The sequence below is a fragment of the Hemitrygon akajei genome, unplaced genomic scaffold (genome assembly GCF_048418815.1).
Source record: "Hemitrygon akajei unplaced genomic scaffold, sHemAka1.3 Scf000087, whole genome shotgun sequence".
Classification (NCBI taxonomy): Eukaryota; Metazoa; Chordata; class Chondrichthyes; order Myliobatiformes; family Dasyatidae; genus Hemitrygon; species Hemitrygon akajei.
Window position 1 is genome coordinate 1,905,134 of NW_027331973.1, and position 27,155 is coordinate 1,932,288.

Consider the following 27,155-nt stretch of genomic DNA (forward strand, 5'->3'; position numbering starts at 1 on the left):
TTTGCTGGTGTTGTAGATCGTGTTGAGAATTGTCGAAGATTGCAGAGTGACATTGATAGGATGCAGAATTGGGCTGCGAAGTGGCAGCTGGAGTTCAGAACGGTGAGGTATGAGGTGGTACACTTTGGAAGTACAAACTCCAAGACAGAGTACAAACTAAATGGCAGGGTACTTGGTAGTGTGGATGAGCGGAGGGATATGGGGGTACAAGTCCATAGATCCCTGGAAGTTGCCTCACAGGTAGATAGTGTAGTTACAAAAGCTTATGAAGTGTTAGCTTTCATAAGTCGAGGGATAGAGTTTAAGAGTCGCTGGGGAATGATGCACTCTATAAAATTCTGGTTATGCCACACTTGCTGTACTGTGTCCAGTTCTGATCACCTCACTGTAGGAAGGATGTGGAAGCATTGGAAAGAGTATCGAGGAGATTTACCAGGATGCTGCCTGGTTTAGAGAGTATGCATTATGATCAGAGATTAAGGGAGCTAGGGCTTTACTCTCTTGAGAGATGGAGGATGAGAGATGACATGATAGAGGTATATGAGATATTAAGAGGAATAGATGGAGTGGACAGTCAGCTGCTCTTCCACAGGGCACCACTGCCCAATACCAGAGGACATGTCTTTATGGTAAGGGAAGGAAAGTTCAAGGGGGATATTAGAGGAAAATGTTTTACTCAGAGGGTGGTTGGTGCGTGGAATGCACTGCCTGAGTCAGTGGTGGAGGCAGACACACTAGTGAAATTTAAGAGACTACTAGACAGACATATGGAGGAATTTAAGGTGGATAGTTACATTGGAGGCAGGGTTTAAGGGTCTGCTCAGCATTGTGGGCCGAATGGCCAGTACTGTGCTGTGTAGTTCTACGTTCTATATTCTATGTTCTAACATTCTGCAGAAGTGGAATAGATAGCTTTGTGGCAAAATCTTCAGACGATGCGAAGATAGGTAGAGGGGCAGATAGTTTTGAAAAAGCAGACAGGCTCCACAGTGATTTAGACAGATTGGGAGAATGGGCAAAGAGGTAGGGAATTGAATGCAGTGTCTTCTCCTATATGATTAAATAAAAGCACGGGATATTTTAGAATTCCTTAAACGTTTATTGGCCGGTTGAGTCACTGCTGCGAAATGCCAATGCGATGTTAGCATTCATTTCAAGAGGAATAGAATATAAAAGCAAGAAGTAAGGCTGAATGAAACTTCAGAAAACGCTGGGCAAGCTGCTTTTGGCGTACTGTGACCCGTTTTGGTCTCACTAAGAAGGGATGTGCTAACATCGGAGAAGGTGAGTGCGGTATCATTTGTACAGGAGGGGAATTATTTTTAATTAATTAATTTTGAAGGATTAAAATGCAGGAAGAGCTGAGAAGATCAGGCAGCAACTGTGGAAAAGAGTGCAATCTGTATTTAGGGCCGCAGAGAGAAGGTAACTCTGATCTGGAATGGAGGCCCCATTCTTGGAGCAGATGCGGATGAGATGAAGGAAAGGGTAAAAGGGAATAGCAGTTTTACAGGAAACTGTGAGGGAAGAGATATGGACCGGACAACTGTTGGAGCCGGTATGTTTCTAATGAAGAGGTTCGACTATTTATCTCCAGTGATGGGAGACACAGAGATTGAGCAAGGGAAGGGAGTTGTTATAATGGACCAAGTGTAGTTAAGGTCAGTGTGGACGTCGGTGGCAAATGTGATGAAATTCACGGCCTCAGAGCAGGTGCATGAAAAGCATCAATGCTGTCATCAGTGTTCTGGAGGACAAGATGGGGAACATTTCTGGGAAAAGTTTGGCACAGGGACGAAGCCCATAAACAGCCTTCGTGCCTGGATAAAGTAGAAGGAGCCGAAGGAAAAATATTGAGGGTGAGGATGAATTCTGCCAGACAGAGGAAAGTGATGGCGGATCAGGGTAAGGCGTATTGAGAGTGGTCATTCACACTGAAAATGAGGCAATCGTGGTCAGGAAATTGATCATTAGAGAGGAGATCACGAGCATGATAAGCTTCGCCGATGTAGCTGGGAAGAGACTGAATCTGGGAAGACAGAATCGGTTTGAGGTACGAGCATTGGAGTACAGTGGGTCAGGAACAGGCAGCAAATGGGCCTACCCGGAACAGTCGCGATTGTGGATCTTGGGTATTGGGTCAAAATAAGCAGATCTGGGTGAAGGATCTGTGAATTTGGTGACAGTGGTTTATGAGTTCTGCAGAACTGATGAGGTCAGTAACAGTGTCAGAGACAGTTTTGTGACGCTGCGGAGCTGGGCTTTCTTCAAGTGGTAGGGATAAGGAGGTGTTGGACTCCACAAATTCAGTCCGAAACATTACAACAGCACAAACTTTGTCTGGGGTTTTTTTTTGGTAAGTTTGGGATAGGCGCAGAGAGAACGGAGTTTAGAGTGGGTAAGACATGAGGAGGAATGAGGCGTGGTAGTGTACCTGACTGATGTATCGTCGGAAATTAGGGATTAAAAGATCCAAATCAGGGCAGCGAACCAATGCGATATGTGGAAGGAGTTTTGCAGAAGGGAGAAGTAGAAATCTGTGTGTCGGCTAGAAAGAGCAACACCTTGTATTTATTACTGTTAACACTGATTTAGAAAATTTGGACTTTGTGTAAAAAAAAGTATGACCTTCCCTTCTCAGGCTCAAATTGCACAAACAAATAAATACGAAAAACAAAGTTTGTTTGCAGCATTCTACGGGAAGATTTTAATTTAGAAACTAGCAATATTGCACAGTCAACTTTTATAGCAGAGTCACTTGGTTCTCGGACTGAAGCTTTCACTGTAGGAAGGGTCGCATCATGTTTAATAAGTTATTGTGTTTTTTTTAATCCAAAAACGTGGCCAGGAAACTCAAAATAATCAAAAAAATTAAATATGTGGGCAAACTAGCCAATGACATGAAGTAGGATGCTAAAAGTCTGTTTTTCAGTTACGAAAAGAGTAAAAAGGAGGTGAGAGCTGAAAATAGACCACTGGAAGTGATGCTGGTGAAGTAGTAATAGGGGGAAAAGAAATGGCATATGAGCCGAATGAGAACTTTGCATTAGACCTTACTGTGGAAGACAGGGAGAACGAGTGAGAGCCTTTGCTATTACAAACGAAAAAGTGCCAGGGAAACGAAAAGGCATACATTGTACAACACGAAGGTCTTAAAGATGTTGCCGAAGAGATAGCAGATGCATTGGTTATGATCTTTCAAGAATCACTCGACTCTGGTATGGGTTCGGAGGACAGTATAATTTCAAATGTTACTGCACACTTTAAGAAGGGAGGAAGGCAAATAAAGAAAAACATTTTAAGACTTATAGACTAACCTAGGTAGCTTTGAACGTTTTGGTGTCCAGTAATAACAATGATGTTTCTGGTAATTGGAGATGAATGATAAAGCTGTCAAAAACAGCATGATCTCTGTCAATGGACATCGTGCCTGACAAATCTGAAACAGTTCTTTAAGGACGTTAGAAGTAGTATGGAGAAAAGGAAAGGCAGTGGATGTCCTTTACTTGGATTTTTGAAAAGCAGTTGATATGGTGCTACTCATGATGCTTCATAACAAGATAACATCACATGGCATTCAAGATTGTAGAATAGCAGGAGTCAGCAAGTGGAATAAAGGAGGCATTATCTGGTTGGCTACCAGTAACTGGCAATCTTCCTCAGGGGCCTGTATTTAGAATGCTACCTCTCATATTGCTTGTCAATGATTGAGATAATGGAATTGATAGCTTTCTTGCAACGTTCAGAGATGTTCTGAAGATAGTTGGATGGGTCGGTAGTGCCGAGGAAGCAATACGATTGAGGAAGGAAATTTGAGCATCAGGGTATATGGTGAGAGGGCAGGTGTATGGGGTTGAATCGATCCGGGATCAGCCATTATAAAATGATAGACAGGATCATTGGTTTGAATGGATTAATTCTACTCCTTTGTCTAATGCCTTCATGGTCTAAGGACTTATACAAATTGGCAGAATGGTCGAAAAAAATAGCAGATGGAATACAGTTTTCAGAAAGGAATGAAAATGCATTTTGGCAAAAGGAACAAACGTGCAGAATGTTATCTAAGACAATTCAAACATGAGAGGAGCAGAGGGCCTGAAGAGACGACTTGCTAGACTCCGTGAAGGTTGACTTACAGATTGAGTTGTCATAAAGAAGGAAAGTGCAATGTTTTGATTCATTTCAAAGTGGAATATAATATAAAAACAACAAGATGTTGCTGAGGTTTTATAAGATACTCTTCTGCTCTTGGAAAGATTGCCAATAAGGTTGGCCTTTTAAGTTCTTCCAGTATTTTAATCCTTCAAAGATATGTTTTCCCTTCCTCTGCGATTGATGCTGCACTGCCCTTGTCTGATGATAGCACATCCGTTCATAGTTGGACCAAAACGGCTCACTGTACTGCATGAGCGGCTTCCCCAGCGCTCGATAAAGCTTCATTCAAAATTACGCCTTGCTTTTATATTCTATTCCTTCTGAAATGAAGGTTCCACTGCTAATGTAATGGCCATTCTGTAGAAGCTGGGTATAGGATATGTTTAGAGATAATGGGTGTTTTGGAATGTGATCCTTTTCAGTTCTTACTGTTCTTTGTAAATTTTCGAGAATGATTTCGGCCGAAATATGTTGCTAAAACAAAGACGTTAACACGGATATCACAGAAGCGTTCTTTGCATTTGTTGTAAATTTACTATTGAACTTTGTTCGGCAGATTTTCGAAAGCCTGAAGTAAATTATACGGAACGCTTTTTTCATTTGTCGGAATATGTTCCATTTTGCTTGTTGTAGACACCTAAATACCTATTGTATATATTTCATGTTCATCCATCTGTTGTATCATCTCATGGTACTCATTTTTGAATTCAACTAACTCTACTACATCTTCCCCTCTGCTTAATGTTCTGTGGTTATCTAGTCCAATCTATATGTCAGACTTTTTTTCAAAAAAAGTTCTACTATTTGCATTCATAGCTTTAGCTTTAAAGGTGAACTAGCATTTAATTTCAAATCATCAGGAAGGTGTTTTAAGGTGTAATTGGTTTGGTTGCTTCTGAACTGAATCCCTATATTCCTCTGTTTCAGTTGAATTAGAGGGCCGGTTTGAAGACAGTCAAAACCCCAGTAGTCTGAGAGTGTCGCTGGGAATTGCATGGGTAACCTGCACTGCTGTCTTAGGGGGCGGAACAACGTGCTGGGACCATCTCTTACAGTCACTCTACATGAGCGCACAGTTCTGCAGTATGGGTTGCTGTACGAAGTGATTTAACCTGAGGTCGGTGCCCAGAACTGCTGCCACTGGATTTGACCCGTGATTTTACTGTTGTATTCCAAACTCACCCTGCTCGGAATATAGACAATGACGGTCAGTAGCTCGACAACAGAATAGGTCCAGTTCTGTGTAACGTCCGAAATGTGATGACGATCAAACTAGGATTCTAACTACACAGATGTCTTCATCTATTTGCATAAGTGGCTGAGGTTCATTTGGAAGCATTGTGGAGAACGGTGAGGTGTCTCACATACTGTCCTCCTCGTAGGCAAAGTAGGTCAGCTGTTGTCTGGATCCACTCATGTTTGTGACATTGCGGCGGTGTCCTAGTTAATCAATGAACATCTGTTTGCACAAAGTAGCTCCATACGATCATAAGAACATTAAAAAAATAAGAAACAGGAGCAGGAGTAGGCCATCCGGCCCATCCAACCTGTCTCGCTATTCAATAAGTTTATGGACGATCTGTCTGTAAACTCAGCTCCATCGACCTGCCTCTTCCCCATAACCCTTAATTGTCTTACAATGTTAAAAAAAAACTACCTAACTGTTTCTTAAATATAGTTAGTGAAGATGCCTCAACTGCTTCCCTGGGCAGAGAATTCCATAGATTCTCCTCATGTCCTTGCTAAATCTTCTCCCCTGAATCTTGAGGCAATGTCCCCGAGTTCGAGTCTCACCTACCAATGGATACAATTTTCCTACTTCTATCTTTTCTATCCCTTTCAAAATGTTGCATGTTTCTATAAGATCCCCTCTCATTCATCTGAACTGCAGAGAATATAATCCCAGGCTACTCAATCTCTCCTCATAGGTTAACCCCTTCATCCCGATGCAATATTTGCGGGCGAAGTACTTAAAATCACGAGTTTCTTTTTTTTTCCGTCTCCTGCAATGGCTGTTCTGCACAGCAACAGCCTGTGTTATCTCGCCGTATATAGAGGCTCTGGGCAAACACACAACCAGTACAGCAAGACAGCACTGAGCTAAGCCGTAGTACTTAGTGTCTCAGTATTGGAACAGTAGTCAGTGGATGTTAGAAACAAGGGGTTATTCTGGACTTATCGCCCCCTATTTCCACCTCTCTCTCTCTCTCTCTCTGTCTCTCTCTCTCTCTCTCTCATTTCCTCTCACTCCTCTCTCTCAATATCATCTCTCTCACTCTTTCTCCTTGTCTCTCTCGCTCTCTCTCTTTCTGTCAGTCTCTCTCCCTCCCCTTGCCTCTTCAACTGTGCTTTCTCTCTCTAATTCACACAATCTTACATCTACATCTCTGTTCCAGCTGCTCTCTCTCGCAACTCCTGCAGTCTCTATTGAGCAATTTCATCTCTCTCCCCCATCCGTCCCTCGGCCCCTGTCCCCATTTCGCCATGTTCTGTCCCCATCCCTCTGTCTCCGTCTGGAATATGTTCAACCACCTCGCTCTCTACCCTGCCATATCATCTTCAACCCACCCGCAGAGACTCAGTATCAGACAAAACACCGTGCCGGAGATGTTGTTGAAGTTAAGCCTGGGTCTGGGTTATTGATCACAAAAGAAACACTGGGTCTAAATGCACCTCCAGCATGTTGGCAGTCTGTAAGAGTGGGAAATCACGGTCAATGGTGTTCAGGACACAGCGACGTCACCCATGAACTGAGGAGTGACACAGATCCAAGGACCAAAGTTTCTGACGACATTCACCATGTGTAGGTGTGAGCGCAGAGCAGCGCTTGGGATGATGAAATGGAATATGCAGCGGCCGGGTAAGTGTGTGGGAAGGTGGCAATGGAATATCGTGTGGATGGTTGTAAGGTCATCTACCGTGGTGCTGAAGACAATGTCTTTATTAAATAGAAAGTGATCTGTGGGTGCTGATGCCCAGTTTGTGGAGCAGGGCCACCACACCACAGACTGAAAACCAGCCTGGGAGAACAGTCGCTAACTCACTGCACTGATGGCGCTCGGCTTTCTCCCCAAAGAGCTTGCTCAGTGAAGAGGGAAAAGTTCGTTCGAATTGTGCGCGACGTTTTTGCAGATGTACCGAGTGTATTGTGGACAGTGTTAGTCTCGGAGAGGGCAGTGAAGATTACCTAGGGAGGGGTACTGGTCTGTCCTCTGGAGTAGTTATTAACAATTAGAATCAGAATCACAAAAATTGCTTGAGGAACTCAGCAGGCCAGGCAGCATCTATGAAAAAACAAGTACAGTGGTAGTTTCGGGACGAAACACTACTCTAAGACTGGAGAAAAAGAAAAAGCTGAGGCATCGACATAAATCGTGGTGTGGTGGTAGTGTCCTGAGGTTAGAGCGAAACGCCAGGTGATAGGTGAAACCTGAGGGGGAGGGATGAAGTAAATAGCTGGGAAGTTGGTTGGTGAAAGAGAGAGAAGGACATAGAAGAAACAAATAACGAGGAGTAGCACCAGAGGGAGGCGATGGGCAGTCAAATAGATAAGGTGAGAGAGGGAAAACGGGATGAGAAATAGATAGGGGGTGTTGCTGGAGGGCATTACTGGAAGTATGTAAAGTCAATGTTTGTGCCATCAGTTCGATGCAACCCAAGAGGACTATAAGATGTAATTACTCCATCCTACGTGTGGCCTCATTACGACAGTGGAGGAGGCTGTGGATGGATACACCGCAGTGGGAATGGGAAGTGGAATTAAAATGTCTGACCATAGAATGCAAAGCCTCATCCTGAGAGAATATGCGGCGCTGCTGAAGGAATTGAGAGAATAGGATGGTGTTTTACAAGTAGCAGTGTCAGACGAGGTATAGAACAAGTACCAGCGTAGAACGCCATCCCCTTCTCTCAGTTCCTCGGACATCCACAACCAAGCAGACCTCTCCCTATCTCCTTATTCACGTTCTGCTCTCCATACGGATCTCGCAGTGTGCCACTTTCTTATCTTTGCAAGCAGAAGAAGTGCCACAGATCCTTACCTAAACAGTCCTTCCATGTGAGCCGACACTTCCCCTGTGAGTCTGTTGGGGTCACTTATTGTGCCCGTTGCTCCCGGTGTGGCCTGCTGTATATCGATGAGACTCGACGTAGATTGGGAGACCGCATCGCCATGCATCTACTATCCATCCGCCAGAACCAGCGGGATCTTGCAGTGGCCACCGACTTTAATTCCAATTCCCATTCCCATTCAGATTTGTCCATCCATGGACTCCTCCACTAGAACAACACCTTATATTCTATTTGGATATCCTGCAACCTGATGGCGTGAACATCGATGGCTAAAACTTCCAGCAATGTGCCCAGGCCCTTTCCCCTTTTCTCCAATTCCCATTGCCTTTTCCCTCTCTGACTTCATTTGCTTGTCCGCCCATCGCCTCCCTCTGGTGTTCCCCCCAACTTTTATTCTTCTTTCTACCATGGCCTCCATCCTCTTTCACCAATCACTTCCCATCTATTTACCTCATCACTCCCCCTCCAGCATTCACCTATCACATGGCGTTTCTATCTCCCCTCCACCCAACTTTTTACTCTACTCCTCAGTTTTCTGTTTTCCAGTCCTGCCGAAGTGTTTCATTCGGAAAACTCCAGTGTATTTGTTTCCATAGATGTTTCCGAAATGGGAAATATAAAGGTTTGTGTGTGTTGGAGAGCATTACTGGAAGTTTCAAAGATCACTGTTCATGCCATCGGGTTGGAGGCAAGCCAATCAGAACATCAGACGCTCTTTCTCCATCCTAAGTGTGGCTTCATCATGACAGAGTGGAGATCAGGGATGGACATACCTCAATGGGAATGGAAGTGGAAGACCACTAGAATGAAAAGCCTCACCCTGAGAGCATATGCGGCGGCGACTGGGGACTTGAGAGCAGGGGATGGCGTTTTAACATGCAGCAGGGTAGAACAAGTTATAGTTACTCTTGCCCTTTGCCGCTTTCCATACGGATTGTATATTCGTCTCTGCCCACCGATCTTCCTCCTGGCAAATGGAGCAGTTGCTACACCTGCCCCTGCACCTCCCCCCTCACTGACATTCGGTGGTCCCGGTGTGGCCTGTTGTATATCAACGAGACTCGACATATATTGGGAGACGGATTTGCCAAGCATCTATGTTCCGTCCGCCAGAACAAGCGTGTTCGGAAACTGGCAACCGAGTTTAATTCCATTTCTCATTCCCATTCTGATATGTCCATCCATGGCCACCTCAACTGTCGTGAGGAGGCCACGCTGAGGGTGGAAAACAACACCTTATATTCTGTATGATTACATGCAACCTTACAACACGAAAATCTTCCTGTAATATCCCACGCACCCTCTCCCTTTCACAATTTCCCATCCCCTTTCACCCCTCTCACTTTACCAGAGAAAGGGAAACTAGTTTTGATTAAGTACATTTCCTTAGAACTGAGGAGAGAGAGAAAAGTAAGTTGGTCTGGGCAGAGAAGTTGGGAAGGTGCTGTAGTAATCAAATAAATATCCCTGTTCGGGTGAGATTTGAGCACTCCATGTTGTAGATAAGTTGATTTATCTGATGTACGAGGTAGAGTGCAAAGATTGTTTTAAGCACTGTACCAAACACTCCGCACCTTCTGTCCGACCACCCAATCCCTCTATCCGCCCTTAAACCTTGCAAATCCTCCTCGGCAGATTTCACCCAGTCACTCTTCCTCTCCCGCCTAATCTCTAGGAACCCTCCTTCCCTTTCTCTCTAAGAGAGTTCCGTGCAGGTTTTCTGTCTTTTTCTGGAATGGAGGAGGCTGGTTGGGCTGTTCGAACCGTTGGAGGGCATGGATAGTTCACACAGTGGGAACGTTATCCTATGTTGCAGATATGTTTCAAAAGTACACCATACAGATTTAAGAAGCGGGGTGAGAGGTTCACAGGTTCACTAGCCGTAGGGCTAGCTGTGGTGGTGCTGGGGTTTCTCGAGCCAGATTGCGGTGCCCTGGTGGGGCAGGATGGATATACTCTTGCCTGCAATCCCTAATATCGTGATGAACAAACAAAAATTGTGCTTATTTGCCACTATACGAAATCAATACGAAGCTGTTGGGTACCAGAATTGAACCAACGGGCTGAAGGGCTGCCTGCTGTATGATCCTATGCTGATGGCAAATACTGGGTAGTGACTGCTTCTATTTACACAGGGTGACCATGCTGCCCGTGTTTCTGTTTACGGCCTCACTGGTCTTCGAAGCTGGCTTTTCCTTCTGCAGTCCCACATCGGCCGCCCTGTCCCCATCCCTGCCTAGCCCGGCCTCCCTGCCCTGTACCGCCTCCGACACGACCCTGCCTGACTCGCCTCCCTCCTTCCATTCCGTCTTCCTGCACCAGCCTGCCTCCTCTACCCTGCTTCCCTGCACCAACTCGCATCTCCAATACACAGCGCTTAAACCCTGATTCTCCCTGCTACGTAGACCGGGGCAAGGACAACAACGGAATAGTCGGTTTACACAAATGTATTCAGCCACGTCAGTAACGGTCGACACTCGGCAACAGCCAATATAAGAGCTACGAAGCGAGCTCCTTTCACAAAATATATTCTCTCTCGAAAACCAAGTCAAAACATGTGTAACTCCTGCACGTCAAAGCATTGGTTTCAGCCGCATGCGCACTCACCACATCATCACTATATGGTATCAGCATCGTTAGAGTCCTAGGTTGGTCGTCATTGCTTTTCCGCGGTTACACGGAGCTGCACCTGTTCTGTTGTTCCGGTAAAGACGCTCAGTGAGTGTTATTCGAGAAGAGTCCAGGGTAGAACTTTCCATCCAGTGGCAAGAGGTGAGGAACCGACCTCAGGTTACAACCCTCCATAGAGTAATGACTACAGAAAAACTCTGCGCTCATGTAGACTCACGGTAAAGAATTTCCCCGGCACGTTCGACCCCACAAGAGACGATGGCGCAGGTTCCCCATGCATTTGAAATTAAACCAAGGCATTTTCCCGACGGCACTCAATGCTTGCTCGGGTTTGGACTTTCTTTGAACACGGTCTGTAATTGACTGAATCAGAGAAACATAGGGTTTCAGATCAGAATCAACCAAACAATTTATACCTTAACAAATCTTCCTGGATGATTTGAAATTAAATGCTACTTCACCAGTAAAGCTAAAGCAATTAAAACAATAGTTGTACTCTTTTCCAAAATTAGGAACATGTAATCTAGAAGAATAAGTACAGAGCATTAAGCAGAGAGAAAGATGTTATAGAGTTCGTCGAGTTTCAAACCGATTAGCATGATGCGATACAACTGATAGATGACTATGAACTATATAGGTATTTAGGTGTCAAAGCAAAGACAGATCAGACTACTACAAAGCAAACTTTCCAAATAATTTAATTCAGGCTTAAGAAAATCTGCCAAATTATGCTCTTTAGTAAACATAACAAAATGTGCAATGAAGACTTCCGATAAAACCAATGTATCACAATGCCATTAGTTTCTATATAATTATAGAGAAGGATAGGTCTGGACCCAGGGTTGAGATTTTTGATTGGTGAAAGGCTAACACTTGAGGATTTAGAAGGAGTGGATTGGGACAATTTGTTGTATTGGATGGATGTAATAGAGAAATTGAGGTCATTTAAAGGTGAAATTTTGAGGGTGCAGATTCTTTATGTTCCCGTTAGGTTGAAAGGAAAGGTTAAAACTTTGAGAGAGCAATGGTTTTCAAGGGATATTGGAAACCTGGTTCGGAAAATGAGAAAGATCTACAATATATACAGGCAGCATGGACTAAATGAGGTTCTCGAGGAATATAAAGAAAGTAAAAAGAATATTAAGAAAGACATTAGAAAAGATAAAAGAAGATATGAGGTTGCTTTGGCAAGTAAGGTGAAAATAAATCCAAAGGGTTTCTACAATTATATTAATAGCAAAAGGATAGTAAGGGATAAAAGTGGTCCCTTAGAGAATCAGAGTGGACAGCTATGTGTGGAGCCAAAAGAGATGGGGGAGATTTTGAACAATTTCATTTCTTCGGTATTCACTAAGGAGAAGGATATTGAATTGTGTACGATAAGGGAACCAAGTATGGTAGTTATGTAAACTATGATGATTAAAGAAGAGGAAGTACTGGCACTTCTAAAGAATATAAAAGTGTATAGATCTCCGGGTCCTGACAGGATATTCCCTTGGTTCTTGAGGGAAGTTAGTGTAGAAAAAGCAGGGGCTCGGACAGAAATATTTCAAATTTCATTAGAAACGGGGATGGTGCCGGAGGATTGGAGAATTGCTCATGTGGTCCTATTGTTTAAAAAGGTTTCTAAGAGTAATCCAAGCTATAATATAGCTAGTAATCACTGTAAGTTTGATGGCAGTGGTGGGTAAATTAATGGAAAGTATTCTTGGAAACGGAATATATAATTATCTGGATAGACAGGGTCTGATTAGGAACAGACTACATGGATTTGTGCGAGGAAGGGCATGTTTGACAAATCCTATCAAATTTTTTGAAGTGGTTACTAGGAAAGTTGACGACGGTAAAGCAATGGTTGTTGTCTGTTTGGACTTCAGTAAGGCCTTTGACAAGGTTGCACATGGAAGGATAGTTAGGAAGGTTCAATCGTTAGGTATTAATATTGAATTTGTAAAATGGATTCAACAGTGGCCAGATGGGAGATTCCAGAGAGCAGTGATTGATAACTGTTTTTCAGGTTGGAGGCCAGTGACCAGTGGTGTGCCTTAGGGATCTGTACTGGGTCGAATGTTGTTTTTCATATAAATTAATGATCTGGATGATGGGGTGGTAAATTGGTATAAGTACCAATAAGTACCATAAGTATGCAGGAGACCCTAAGATATGTGGTGTTGTGAATAGTGAAGTACGTTTTCAAACCTTGCAGAGAGATTTAGGCCAGTTAGAAGAGTGGGCTGACAGATAGCAGGTGGAGTTTAATGTTGATCAGTGTGAGGTGCTACATTTTGGTAGGACTATTCAAAATAGGAGATACATGGTAAATGGTAAGGCATTGATGAATGCAGTAGAACAGAGTGATCCAGGAATAATGGTGCATAGTTCCCTGAATGTGCAATTTCATGTGGATAGGGTGGTGAAGGAAGCGTTTGGTGTGCTAGGCTTTATAAATCAGAGGATTAAGTATAGGATTTGGAATGTAATGTTAAAATTGAACAAGACATTGGCGAGGGCAAATTTGGAGTATTGTCTACAGTTCTGGTCACCGAACTAAAGGAAAAATGTCAACAAAATAGAGAGAGTACAGAGGAGATTTAGTAGAATGTTACCTGGGTTTCAGCACCTAAGTTACAGGGAAGAACAAGTTAGTTCTTTATTTTTTGGAGCATAGAAGGTTGAGGGGGGACTTGATAGAGGTAATTAAAATTATGTGGGGGAAAGATAGATAGAGTTGACGTGGATAGGCTTTTTTTCATTGAGAGAAGGGGAGATTCAAGCAAGAGGACATGATTTCAGAGTTAGGGTGCAAATGTTTAAGGGTAACACGAGGGGGGACTTCTTTACTCAGAGAGTGGTAGCTGTGTGGAATGAGCTTCTAGTAGAAGCCGTAGAGGCAGGTTCGATTATGTCATTTTAAAAAATGGATCAGTATATGGACACGAAAGGAATGGAGGGTGATGGTCTGAGTGCAAGTCTGTGGGACTAGGTGAGAGTAGGCTTTCGACATGGACTAGTAGGGCCGAGATGGCCTGTTTCCATGCTCTAATTGTTATATGATTCTATGGTTATATTCGAATTAACATCTTCATTTGACAAAATATTTTGGCTCAATATCAATCTGGAAAATTTACAAAGAAAAATAAGGTGTTACAGGACAAACTTTCTAAAAAAAAAATACACTCCAGCACAGTTAGATTAATATTCCCGAGGACCGAAGGGGGAAGAATAATAATAGACATTAAACAATAACATGAAACCCCGCTTGTTTCCCTGGCTGAATAAGTCTAGGTTAATATACACTTTGGTCTGGCCTAACCCATGTAATTGAAAGGGCTCTGCCACCGCAAACCCCGTTTTGTGTGGATGCTATGCACTTTGCTGCCCTTTACAAAGTCAGTGTCAAGGAATAATATCACGTGGCTTAAGCTAAAAGGATTTATATTTATGGATCTTAACTAAAGGTTTAGAAAAGAAAATAACGATAGCAAAAAACAAAAGTGGCCCATTATAATTAAACTTAACTCTTGCAAGAGGCATATTAACCTATCCTATGTCAACTACGAACCCTTGCTCCATGTAATCACGGTGACTCCTAACAAAAGATCCAGTTCACATTAGAAAACTCCCGTTATCGCTAACCATAATTCAAACCCAGCTGCTACAGGAGGTTGCTGCAGGAAGCTGCTACATTACTTTAGCAGTGGAACCTTTCCCGGGGTGTTACATACTGAGAGGTTAGGTAACCCTTCTAATAATATAATTTCATCAAAGAAAGCGGAATTCATAGCCCATGTGAGCATATGCATTCTGACAAGAAGCACATGCCGTAATACCTATAGGAAAGTACAGCCCAGTAAGTTTATGAAATAATCACTACAGGAGAAGCATTTAACAAATGTGGGAACATGAACATCTCTGGAACAATACCCTGTCATCTGAGCAGACTAGATGTCTACAAGGAAGCTTCGAAAGCCTGGCGCAGATCGGGAGACCTCATCCCAGAAACAGAGGGGTCCCCTGTAGCATTACAGGGCCACCTGGTGAATACAGAAATATCAAAAATACAGTATAAACGACCGAGAAATATGTCAGAAACTCGAGAGTGTCAGGGACAATGTGTGTGAAGTTGCCATTGGAAGGGATAATGTTCTTTCGATATCGAAGTCCGAATTTTTAAAAGTCTCCTGGACAAGATATTATGCCCTCCAGGGTCCTAATATGTGGAGCACGTGATTATGGAAGCAACACTAGTCATCTTTCATGTGTCATTTGATTCCGGCATGCTTCCGGAGAAATGGAAAATTGCAAATGTCACTCAAAGCTTCATGAAGCGAGAGAGCCAGAAGAAAGGACAGGACAATTAGGCTGATCTCAGTGTCTAAGAAGATGTTTAACTCGATTATTAGAGTCAACATGATTTCTGACAAACGTCAGCATGTTTTTTTTCTCGGGGATCGGTTTTGCTTGACAAAACTACTGGAATTCCTTGAGAGATTATCAAGCAGAATAGACAATGTAGAATCGGTAGCTGGTGTGCACTTGGATTTTTCGAAGACCTCTGATAGGGCATCAGACATGAGGCTGCTTAAAAAGTAAAGATCCACGGTACTGGATGACCGAAGCTAGCATAGAGAAAGCAATGACTGTATAGCAGGAAGGAAAGGGTGAGAATAAAGAGAGCCTTTTCTGGTAGGCTGTCGGTGACTAGTGATGTTCCACAGCGGTCTGTGTTGGGTCCACTTACGTTATACGTAAGAACTATCTGTGAAAGTGGAATAGATGGCTTTGTGACAATGTCTTCAGATGATGCGAAGATACGTAGAGGGGTAGATAGTTTTTAGAAAGTAGACAGACTCCATAATGAATTGAACGGATGTGGAGAATAGCAAAGAGGTAGCTAATTGAATGCAGTGTCTTCCCCTGTATGGCCATGCATTTTGTTAGATTAAATAAAGGCATAGAATATATTCTCAATGGAGTGAAAACAAAATAAAAAAAATCTGAGGAGCAAGGTGACGTTTGCGATCTGTGCAGAATCCCCTAAACGTTTATTGGCAGGTTGAGTCAGTGTTGTAAAATGTCAATGCGATGTTAGCATTCATTTCAAGAGGAATAGAATATAAAACAAGAAGTAAGGCTGAATGAAACTTTTTAAAGCACTGGGCAGGCCAATTTTGGAGTACTGTGAGCCATTTGGTCCCACTAAGAGGGGATGTGTTAACATCGGAGGAGATGAGCGCAATATCAATTGACGAATAAGGGAACATATTTTAATCATTTTTGATAGATTGAAATGCAGGAAGAACTCAGAAGATCAGGCAGCAACTGTGGAAAAGAGTGCAATCGATGTTTAGGGCCGCGGAGAGAAGGCAGCTCTGATCGCCTGGAATGGAGGCCACATTCTTGGAGCAGATACTGATGAGATGAAGGAAAGGGGAAAAGGGAATAGCATTTTTACAGGAAACTGGGAGTGAAGAGGTATGGACCAGGTAACTTTTGGAGCCGGTATGTTTCTAATGAAGAGGGTCGGCAATTTATTTCCTTTGATTGAGACAAAGAGATCGAGCAAGGTAATGCAGTTGTTAAAACGGACCAAGTGTACTTAAGGTCAGTGTGGACGTTGGTGGCCAATGTGATTAACTTCACGGCCTCAGAGCAGGTGCCTGAAACAGCATCGATGCAGTCATCAATGTCATAAGGGGACAGGCAGCTGGACACAAGTGCAGGACGCAGACACTGAAGTACTAGGGGCAGGATGGGAAGAACTAAACGATAGACAAGATGTGGGGACCGTGGTATGCATGAGGGACATGGCGTTCAAGGTGATTCTGGGGTTCCAAGAGAGGCTTAGAGTTCAGGCAAGGAGGATTCCGGAGTTCAGAGGAGGTTCATGGAGGTCCGGCAGGATCTAGGAGTTCTCTGGGGGAGCCGCATAACTTCAAGGCAGGGCCCAGACCTCCGAGGAAGGAACACGGAGGCCTGCGCAAGTCGCAGGGCACATGGGTAGCTTGTGGAGCACAACTCGACGGCAGCAAGGGGTAGGAAGGGGTAGAGTCCCCCGTCGGGCAATGACAGTCCGGCCAGGCTTGCCCAACGGAGGCAAGGGATAGAAAGGAAACTTCATCCAGGGTGATTGCCAGACTTACTCGAAAAACTCGTCTTTAATGATGGTACTCCAAGCCAGGGCAAACTGGAGGAGCAGGATACGCAGGACAACCAGGGGTGAGCAGGATAAGCAGGACAACCAGGGGTAAGCAGGATAGGCAGGACAACCAGGGGTGAGCAGGATAGGCAGGACAACCAGGGGTGAGCAGGATAAACAGGACAACCAGGGGTGGGCAGGATAAGCAGGACAACCAGGGGTGAGCAGGATAGGCAGGACAACCAGGGGTGAGGAGGATACGCAGGACAACCAGGGGTGAGCAGGATAAGCAGGACAACCAGGGGTGAGCAGGATAAGCAGGACAACCAGGGGTGAGCAGGATAGGCAAGACAACCAGGGGTGAGCAGGATACGCAGGACAACCAGGGGTAAGCAGGATAGGCAAGACAACCCCCCAACTCCACTCAGTCCCAGAGGCCCCTCTATACACCGCCAGCCAATGGGCATCAGGGTCGCCACCTTGAGCCCCAACAAGCCAAGTTGATCCACAGGCGTGACTAATTAGGCTCAAGGGTGAAAGGCGGACAGCTACAAGACCCGGAGTCTGCGGCCCGGACCAAGAACCGGAACACAGGCTCTGGACCAGAGCATAACACATCAATGTTCTGGAGGAACAAGACAGGGAACATTTCTGGTGAAGGGTTGGAATAGGGACGTAGCCAATGGTCAACACACGAGCTTGGATTATGCGGACGGAGCCAAAGGAAACATTGTTGAGGGTGAGGGCCAATTCTAACAGACAGAGGAAAGTGGTAGTGGATCGGGGGTAGAAGTGTATTGGGAATGTTCATTCATGGTGTAAATGAGGTAATCGTGGCCAGGGTGTTGCACGTTAGAGAGAAGATTGCGAACATGAGAAGTTTCAACGATATAGATTGGAAGGGACTGACAGAGGAAGACAAAATCGAGTCGAGCTATGAGCATAAGAGTGCAGTGGGTCAGGAGCAGGCAGAGATAATATGCCTACCCAGCACAGTCGTGATTGTGGATCTTGGGTATTGGGTCAAGGTGAGCAGTTGTGGGCGAAGGATCCGTGAGTGGATGGGAGATCTCCAGAACTGATAAGGTCAGTAATGGTGTCAGAGACAGTTTTATGTAGTTCTGGAGCGGGGTCCTCCTCATGTGGTACGGATAAGGAGATATTGGATTTCACAAGTTCACTCGGAAACAGTCCAACAGCACATCCTTTGTCTGGGGGTTTGTTTGTAAATTTGGGATAGGCACAGAGAGAGCGGAGCTCAGAGTCAGTGAGGTTTGAGGAGGAATGAGCTGTGCCAGTGTGGCTGATTGATGTCTCGTCGGGAATTCCGGATTAAAACATCCAGAGCAGGGCAGCAAACCAGAGCGATTTGTCGAAGGAGGAGGTTTGCGGAAGGGAGAAGGGGACATCAGTGCGTCGAGTGGGAAGGGAAATGCATTGTATTTTTATTTTACTGTTAACTCTGCTTTAGACAATTTGGACTTTGTCTGATAAAAATGACTCTGCCTTCTTAGGCTCAAATTGTACAATCAAATAAATACATAAAACAAAGTAGTTTGCATCATTTTTCTAAATGATTTTACATCAGAAATCAGAAATAATGTACAGTCGACGTTCTGGGCGAGGAACTTGGTTCTCGGCCTGTAGGAAGGGTCTCTGCATGTTTGAGGATTTTCTTTTTAATCCAACAGACGTCCACTAAGAAAGCCATACAAATCCAAAAGAATAAACATGAGGGCAAACTGGCCAATAATATAAAGTGGAATGCTAAAAGTTTGTTTTTCAGTTATATAAAGAGTAAAAGGGCGGTGAGAGTTGAAACTGGACTACCGGAAATAATGCTGGTGAAGTAGTAATGGGGGATAAAGAAATGGCATATGAAGCTCATGAGTACTTTACATCAGCTCTCCCTGTGAAAGACTTTAACAGTGTTCCTGAAGACCGTGAGTGCCAGGGAGCATGAGTGAGTGCCTTTTCTATTATAAAGGAAAAAGCGCCTAAGAAACGCTAAGGTCTTAAATAGGACAAGTGGACCATATGGCCAACATCCCACAGTTCTGAAAGAGGTTGCTGAAGAGACAGCAGATGCAGTGGTTATCATTTTTCAAGAATCACTAGATTCTGTTATGGTTCCGGAGGAATGTCAAATTGCAAATGTCTCTGCACTCTTTAAAAAGGGAGGAAAACAAATAAAGAAGGAAATTATAGGCCCGTTAGGCTAACCTGCCTGAAAAATCTGACAGGGTTCCTCGCGGACTAACAATTAGCATGGAAAAAATGAAGGGAGGTGGATGTCTTTGGCTCAAATGTAACCCTTGGGCTCGCCCAGCTCCTGTTCGTCTAGGGGAGTCGGCCTTCGGCCCCACCAAACTGGGTAATCACGTTGTGTGGATGTTGTGCAATGTAACCCCAGCTACAAACCCACAACGCAAAATACCAGATAGTACACCATATGCAATTAAATGATAGAACGTTGTGAGTCTTAATCTGAATATAGTACTGAAAATTAAAAAAGTGTCCAAGTCAAGTCAAAGTCACGTTTGAGCTCACTCAGTAGTCATTCTTCCACCATCGGTCTCCTCCGAGCGTCGCCGAACGTCGGACTTCCACATCCCAGTCCACTCCACCTGGTGGTCTACCCGCTCTCTTCACTCGCGTTTCCCTCTTCATCTCTCCTCGACAAAAAACCACGAAGACAACGTCCTTCCTGATACACAAGACAAAGCAACAATCTCCGATGGGCTAACAGGCATAACCCAAACATTGCTGCTACAGAGAAACAATTATCTCAGCAGGGAGCATTACTGAGAAGCCATTACTTTTGCCTTAGCAGTGAAACATTTCAAAGAAGCCATTACATAGAAAGATAGAAAGCCTATGGCACAATACAGGCCCTTCAGCCTAAAACGCTGCACTGAACATGTCCTTACCTTAGAATCTACCTGGGGTTACCCATAGCCCTCTAATTTTCTAAGCTCCATATACCTATCCAGAAGTCTCTTAAACGACACTATCGTTTTCGCCTCCACGACCGTCGTCGATTGCCCATTCCGCGAACTCACCTTCACTGTGTAAATAAACGTACACCTGGCATCTCCTCTGTACCTACCTCCAAACACATTACAACTGTGCCCTCTCGTGCTGGCATTTCAGCCCTGGGATAAAGCCTTGGCTATCCACACAATAAATGCCCTTCATCATCTTATACACCTCTGTCAGATCACCTCTCATCCTCCATCCCTCCAAGGAGAAAAGGCCAAGTTCACTCAAACAATTCTCATAAGGCATGCTCTCCAATCCAGGTGACATCCTTGTAAAGCTCCTCTGCACCTTTTCTATGGTTTCCACATCCTTCCTGCAGTCAGTCTATCAGAGCTGAGCACAATACTCCAAGTAGAGTTTGAACAGGTTCCTATATAGCTGCAGCATTACCTCTCGGCTCCTAAACTTAAACCCACGATTGATGAAGGCCAATGCACAGTCTGCCTGCTTAACCACAGAGTAAACCTGCGCAGCAGCTTTGAGTGCCCTATGGACTCGAACCCCAAGATCTCTCTGATCCTCCACACTGCCAAGAATCTTACGATTAATACTATATACTGCCATCCTACTTGACCTACCAAAATGAACCACGTCACACTTATCTGGGATGAACTCCATCTGTCATTTTGCAGCTCAGTTTTGCATACTATCAATCTCCCACTGTAATCTTTGATGGCCCTCCAAACTGTCCACAACACCACCAAACTTTGTGTTATCAGCAAATTTACTAACCCAACCTTCCACTTCCTCATCCAGATAATCTACAAAGATCATGAAGAGTAGTGGTCCCACAACAGATCCCTGAGACCCACCACTGGTCACCGGCCTCCTTGTAGAATGTGACCCACCTGCAACCACTCATTGCCTTCCTTGGTCAAGCCAACTCTGGATGCTCAAAGCAATGTCCCCTTGGAACCCATGCATTCTTATTCTCTCAATAAGCCTTGCATGGGGTATCTTGCTGAAATCCATATACACTACATCTACTGCCTTGCTTTCATCAATATCACATGGTCAAAAATTTCAGTCAGGTTCATAAGACACGACCTGCCTTTGATAAAGTCATGCTGAATATTCCTAATCATATTATATGTCTCCAAATATTCATGAATCCTGTCTGCAAGGATGTTTTCTATCAACTTGCCAACCACTGAATGGAGACTCACATCTATAATTTCCTCGTCTATCTCTACTCCCTTTCTTTAATAAAGGAACAACATTCACAACCCTCCAATCCTTTACTTGTATTTCCAGAAGGCATTTCACAAGGTGCCACGCATGAGGCCGCTTAACATGATAAAATCACATGGGAATACAGGGAAGTTGCTGACATGGTTAGAGGGATGGCTGACAGGCAGGGACCAGCGACTGGAATAAAGGGGGGCATTTCCTGGTTGTCTGCCAGTGACTAGTAGTGTTCTCCAGAGGCCAGTATTAGAAACCTACTTTTTATACTTTTGTCAATGATTTAGATAAAGAAATTGATAGCTTTGCAGCAACGTTGTCAGAAGTTATGAAGATAGTTGGAGGGGTATGTAGCTCTGAAGAAGCAATGGGATTACAGAAAGAAAGTGGGGCATCAAGGGAAATGATGAGAGGGCAGGTGTATGGGGTTGAATCGATCCGGGATCAGCCATTATGAAATTGTAGATGGACTTACTGGTTTGAATGGCTTAATTCTACTCCTTTGTCTAATGGTTTTATGGTCTAAGGCATATATGTCAAACTCAAGGCCCGCGGGCCAAATCCGGCCCGCGGTGTAATTATCTTTGGCCCGCGAGATAATATCTAATTACTATTAAAGCTGGCCCCAGTAATCGAAGCGCCTATGGCGTATGATATGGCTAATACTGAGTTTATTCAGGTACCAGGTTTTCAGGGTTTCTAGTGTTTATTCGGCAGTCTTGCTCGGCAGTCTTCTTCATAAGAAACGGAATTTGTAAAGTGAAACACTTTGTAGTTATAGCAGAGACTGAGACACATGAGAGTAGGCTGAACAAATGGAGGCAACGAAAGCTGCGTTCGCACGCGTCCGACTGATCCGGCCCGCATGAAGCTGCATTTTGCTCAATCCGGCCCGTGACCTAAAATGAGTTTGACACCACTGGTCTAAGGATATAAAAATTGGAAGAATGGGAAAAAATTGGCAGGTTGAATACAATGTTCAGAAATGAGCTGGTCATAAAGAAGGCAGATGTTGGTATTCATTTCAAAGTGGAATATAATATAAAAACAGTGAGATTAGCTGAGTACTTATAAGCAACAGTCCGCACTGTTTGCACTTGGTGTACTGTCAACAGTTTTATACCCCGTATCTCAGAAAGCATGCGTTCACATCGGGGGGGGGGGGGGGGAGTCCAGATTATGAGGATGATTCTGGGAAAGAAGGGTTAAAATGTAAGAGCGTTGGCCCTGTACGCACTGGAATTTAGAAGAATGCGAGTAGATTGTATTGAAACCTACCAAATGTTGAAAAGACTTGTTTAGGTGGAGGTGGAGACGATGTTTCATATACAGAGTCTCCAGAAATTGCAGACACAACCTCAGATTTGAGAGGGATCACTTTAGAACAAAGTTAAGTAGGATATTGTTTTACCAGAGAGTGGTGAATCTGTGGAATGCTAGGCCACGGACAGGTGTGCAAGCCAAGTCCGTGGAAATATTGAAAGCAAAAAAAAGAGAATTTCCTGATTCGTCAGGGCATCAAAGGTGATCTGGGATTAAACATAATTGATTGACGAAGCAGCTTTGATGGGCTGAATGGACTGTCTTAATGTACCACACAGTGACTGCCATTTCGTTGCCAGAAAGCCAGGTGCAGCTCTCCGTAATCTCATAAATGGGAGGGTGATTGAATCACCGAGTTAGCAGATGCCTTGCCAGCTTTGCATATGTGATTCATGCTGAGTTGGAAGCTTTGAGCAGAATGGCCAGGTGCTTCAGAAACAGTCTTCCCAATAGGCAAAGTAGGTGGTGGCTTCAGCTGTTCTCTGGATCCACTAGTATAGGTGCTACTGATGCAGTGTCTCCCGGTGAATTAATGAGCTTCTGTTTGCACGAGGTAGCTCCATTGGATGATGCAAAACCTGCGGCTGGAGACACTAAAATCATGAGTTGTTTTTCTTCTCATTTATATCAATATCCCGTGTCATCTCTCCGTATGTACAGGCGCCGGACAAGCACACACCTTGTACAGCAAGGCGACACAGAGGGAATGCGGACCACTCATGGTCTTTGCAGTGAAACTGTGAACTCTGGAGATGAGAGCTTAGAGAAATTGTAATCATTAGGTATGAGAGACAAGAAATCATACTACATCTATTGTTCTTTTCCCCTTTCTCTCTGGGTTTCGCAATTCACTGTATCTGTCTAACGCACACTGCAATATCTCGCTCTCAGCTCTTTCCCACTGTCCCTCCAGCCTCTATTTCATCAATGCTCCCTCGCTTTTCCCTATTCTCTCACTCTCTCTCTCTGTCTCTCTCTCTCTCTCTCTCTCTCTCTCTCTCTCTCTCTCTCTCTCTCTCTCTGTCTCTCCCTCTCTCTCTCACACACACATATCCCTCGGCATTAGTCTGTTAATATAGATATCTGTTGCGCTCTTTGCTCTCCACATTGCCTTCATGTCACCCACAGGAACTCAGTATTAGACAGAACACTGTGCTGATGATGTTGGTGAGGTTAAAAGCGGAGACTCGGTTAATGATTACACAGCAGACAGTGGGATTAATTTAATTTCTGGAAAGGTGACAGGCTGAGAGTAGTGGGAAATCACGGCAGTGGTGCTCAGTTCCCAGCGACGACAGACATGGAACTGTGGGGAGCACATGTCCAATTCCCGTGGTATGGAGGTTGAGTGAAAAGTTGTTTTGAACACCGTTCAAAACACGGTCCCCTTCCTGCATGGTCTTTCCCACCAGCTAAAACCGACTTCTCTCCACCTCCTTTACTCCCAATCAGCTTCTCCCCATTCCACACTCTTTCTCTTCCTCTCCAGCACCTCTTTCGAGATCGTTCATTTCCCTTCTGTTTAAGGCAGACTGCGCAGTCTGGATTGATCCTCATAGTCCGGAATAGACTAACTGGGGTGTTCTGACCGATAGCAGGGGAGAAGTATGGATGGGTTACACAGTGTTAACGGTCACCCTTGTAGCACAGTTCTCAATAGTACACAGGACAGATTGGCGTGGCCGTGCAAGAGGTTCAGAGGGACTATGAGCAATGTCACCCAGAGGTGGTGGTATGGTGGTGAGGGGTGCTGGAACCAGGAATACACTGCCATGGGGCGTAGACAGTGTATGTATGCAGTGATTCTGACTGTCCATCCCCATTATCCAGGTGAACATACAGAAACATTGGCATTGCCGCCTGCGGACGAAGTGTTTGTAAATGGAATGGTGTTAGGTACTAGAATGGGCATGGTGGCCCGAAGGGGAGCTTGATCAACAACCTGTGAATCACCCTATGCCTATGGCAAATATAGGGTAATTGCCGGCACAGCACAATTTTGTGTGCTTAACACTGCTCTATCTTCTCTAAGCCCATGACTATGTGTCTAGGAACATCTCAAATATCAACTGTAAACTGCAGTGAATGTAATTATTGTTGGCAGAATTTTGGTCTGTGAGGAAAGGGCGTACAGGAGCAAGATATACCAGTTAGTTGAGTGGTCCCGCAACAACAACTTTGCACTCAACTTCAGCAAGACCAAAGAGCTGATTGTGGAGTTCAGGAAGGGCTAAGACGAGGGAGCAAAATCAAATGGCATAGAGAGGTCAAGAGTGGAAAGTGCGAGCAATTCCGGGGTGTCAATGTCTCTGACACACTAACATGGACACAAAATATTGTGCAGGTGTAAAGAATGCAATTCAGCGACTTTATTACATTCAAAGTTTGAGGAGATTTGGGTTGTCAACTAAAATACTCGAAAATTTCTAAAGATGCATGGTGGAGAGAATTGTCACTGGCTGCATCACGATCTGGTATTGGGGCGGGGCAAGGCACAAGATCGAAGTAAGTTGCAGCATCTTGTACCATTCATCGACTCTATCATGGGTACCAGCCTCCGTAGTATCCAAGACATCTTTTCAAGGAGCGATGCCTTAGGAAGGTTGCGTCTGTCATTAAGATTCCCCGATCTCTAATAATGGATTTGTCATTATAGTTTTTAGGACTCACACTGTAAACTGGATCAAGTGTGTATTTCTGGAAGGTATGGTGGCTTATAAAACAAATTTACACTGGAAGCCTCTGGAAATGCGGCTCGTTAGTTCCTCGCTAACAAGCACTGGACACTGTGAGGAGAAACCCACCTTTGTCAGGCTTCGTACATCTAGCGTGATACAACTGTGGACCCGCGAAATCCATGAGGTTGGGATGGCTCGTTTGCCCACCCACACGCCGGTTTGTGTGAATGCTGTGTGATTTTCTACCCGCGGCAATCGCCCTTTGGCAAGACATAACATTTCTTACACTGAATACAAATTATAAAGAAGTATATTTACGAATGTTAACTTAAGCACCTAGTTACCAAAGGAAGGACAGGAAAAAAATGACCCATTATACTGAAGCAGTCACCTGTGCACAGTGGAGATCAAATCATCGAGAAACATTTGTTTCCGCTTGAAATCCACGTCGAACAAAAGGACTCTCTTGATGAAGGATTTCGGCCCAAAACGTTGTCACTACTTTCTTCCATAGATGCTCTCTGGCCTGCTGAATTCTGCCAGCATTTTGTGTTTTTATTTATTTCCAGCATCTGCAGATTCACTTGTGTTGTCTACTTCCAGAGTATTGGTTCTTCCTCCTGAAGACATTTATTTGCATAAAGCACCTTGAGGAAGAGGCAGCATCTTCATCCGTCTTCCCTCCTGCATTCTCCCAGCTCCCACCAACAAAGAGCTGCCCTCACAGCATTCTGTAGAGCCCTTATCAATTCTACTATCCTGATTGGCTGACACTGCATTCCTAAGTTGTATATTAAGTCCCTTTATCTCAGACCAAACCCTACAAGCTTATAATAAAACCGACTTCTCTCATAAAATTGATAAAATGAAATGCCTACAGTATAGCAGACAGAATGTTAATCAGGGTGTTACACTTACATGACGTCATTTCTTCGAACAAGATTTTGATGAATGATAATTGCCACTTAATTGTACCTGTGTAAATTGTCAGATTGAGTTAAACTGCAGCAGTATCCGGCGATGTGCTGTACGGTGGGGGCGGGGGGTGGGGGTTGATTGCTAACTTCGTGGCCTGAGGTAGAAAGAGTCAATTTTAGAAAACCGAGCACATTTAATTTTCAACATAGCCCCATCCTGCATTTACACAGTTTGTCCGGCGGCAGTGGAGCATACGGATCTTGGTCATCTGCAGGTGTGATAGATAGGTTCGTGACCTAAGAAACATAGAACAATATAGCAGAGTACAGGCCCTTCGAGCCACAATGTTGTGCCGACCCTTAAACCCTGCCTCCCATATACCCCCCTCCACACATTAAATTCCTCCATATACCTGTCTAGTAGTCTCTGAAATTTCACCAGTGTATCTGCCTCCACCACTGACTCATGTATGGCATTCCACGCACCAACCACTCTTTGTGTAGAAATCCTTCATCTAATATCCCCCTTGAACTTTCCACCCTTTTCCTTAAACCCATGTCCTCTTGAATTAAGCAGTGGTGTCCTGGGGAAGAGGCGCTGTTTGTCCTCTCTATCTATTCCTCTTAATGTCTTGTATACCTCTATCATGTCTCCTCTCATCCTCCTTCTCTCCAGAGAGTAAAGCCCTGGCTCCTTTAAATTCTGATCATAATCCAGGCTCTCTAAACCAGGCAGCATCTTGGTAAATCACCTCTGTACCCTTTCCAATGCTTCCACATCCTCCCTACAGTGAGTCGACCAAAAGTGAACACAGTACTCCAAGTGTGGCCTAACCAGAGTTTTATACAGTGGCATCATTATCCCGCAACTCTTAAACTCTATCCCTCGACTTATGAAAGGTAACAGTGCATAAGTTTTCTTAATTACCCTATTTACCTGTGAGGCAGCTTCCAGGGATTTGTGGACGTGCACCCCCAGATCTCTCTGCTCCTCCACACTACCAAGTATCCTGC

At 44.3% G+C, this 27,155-nt stretch overlaps 1 protein-coding gene across 1 annotated transcript in view; it reads right to left on the reverse strand.

The window, feature by feature from the left end:
- LOC140722737 (uncharacterized) overlaps positions 1-19,640 on the reverse strand; it is a 53,538-nt gene extending 33,898 nt beyond the window's left edge. Inside the window, exon 1 of the mRNA XM_073037434.1 lies at positions 19,547-19,640. The gene's annotated coding sequence lies outside the window, so the exon portion shown is untranslated. The remainder of the gene's footprint in view (positions 1-19,546) is intronic.
- Positions 19,641-27,155: the final 7,515 nt, after the last annotated feature.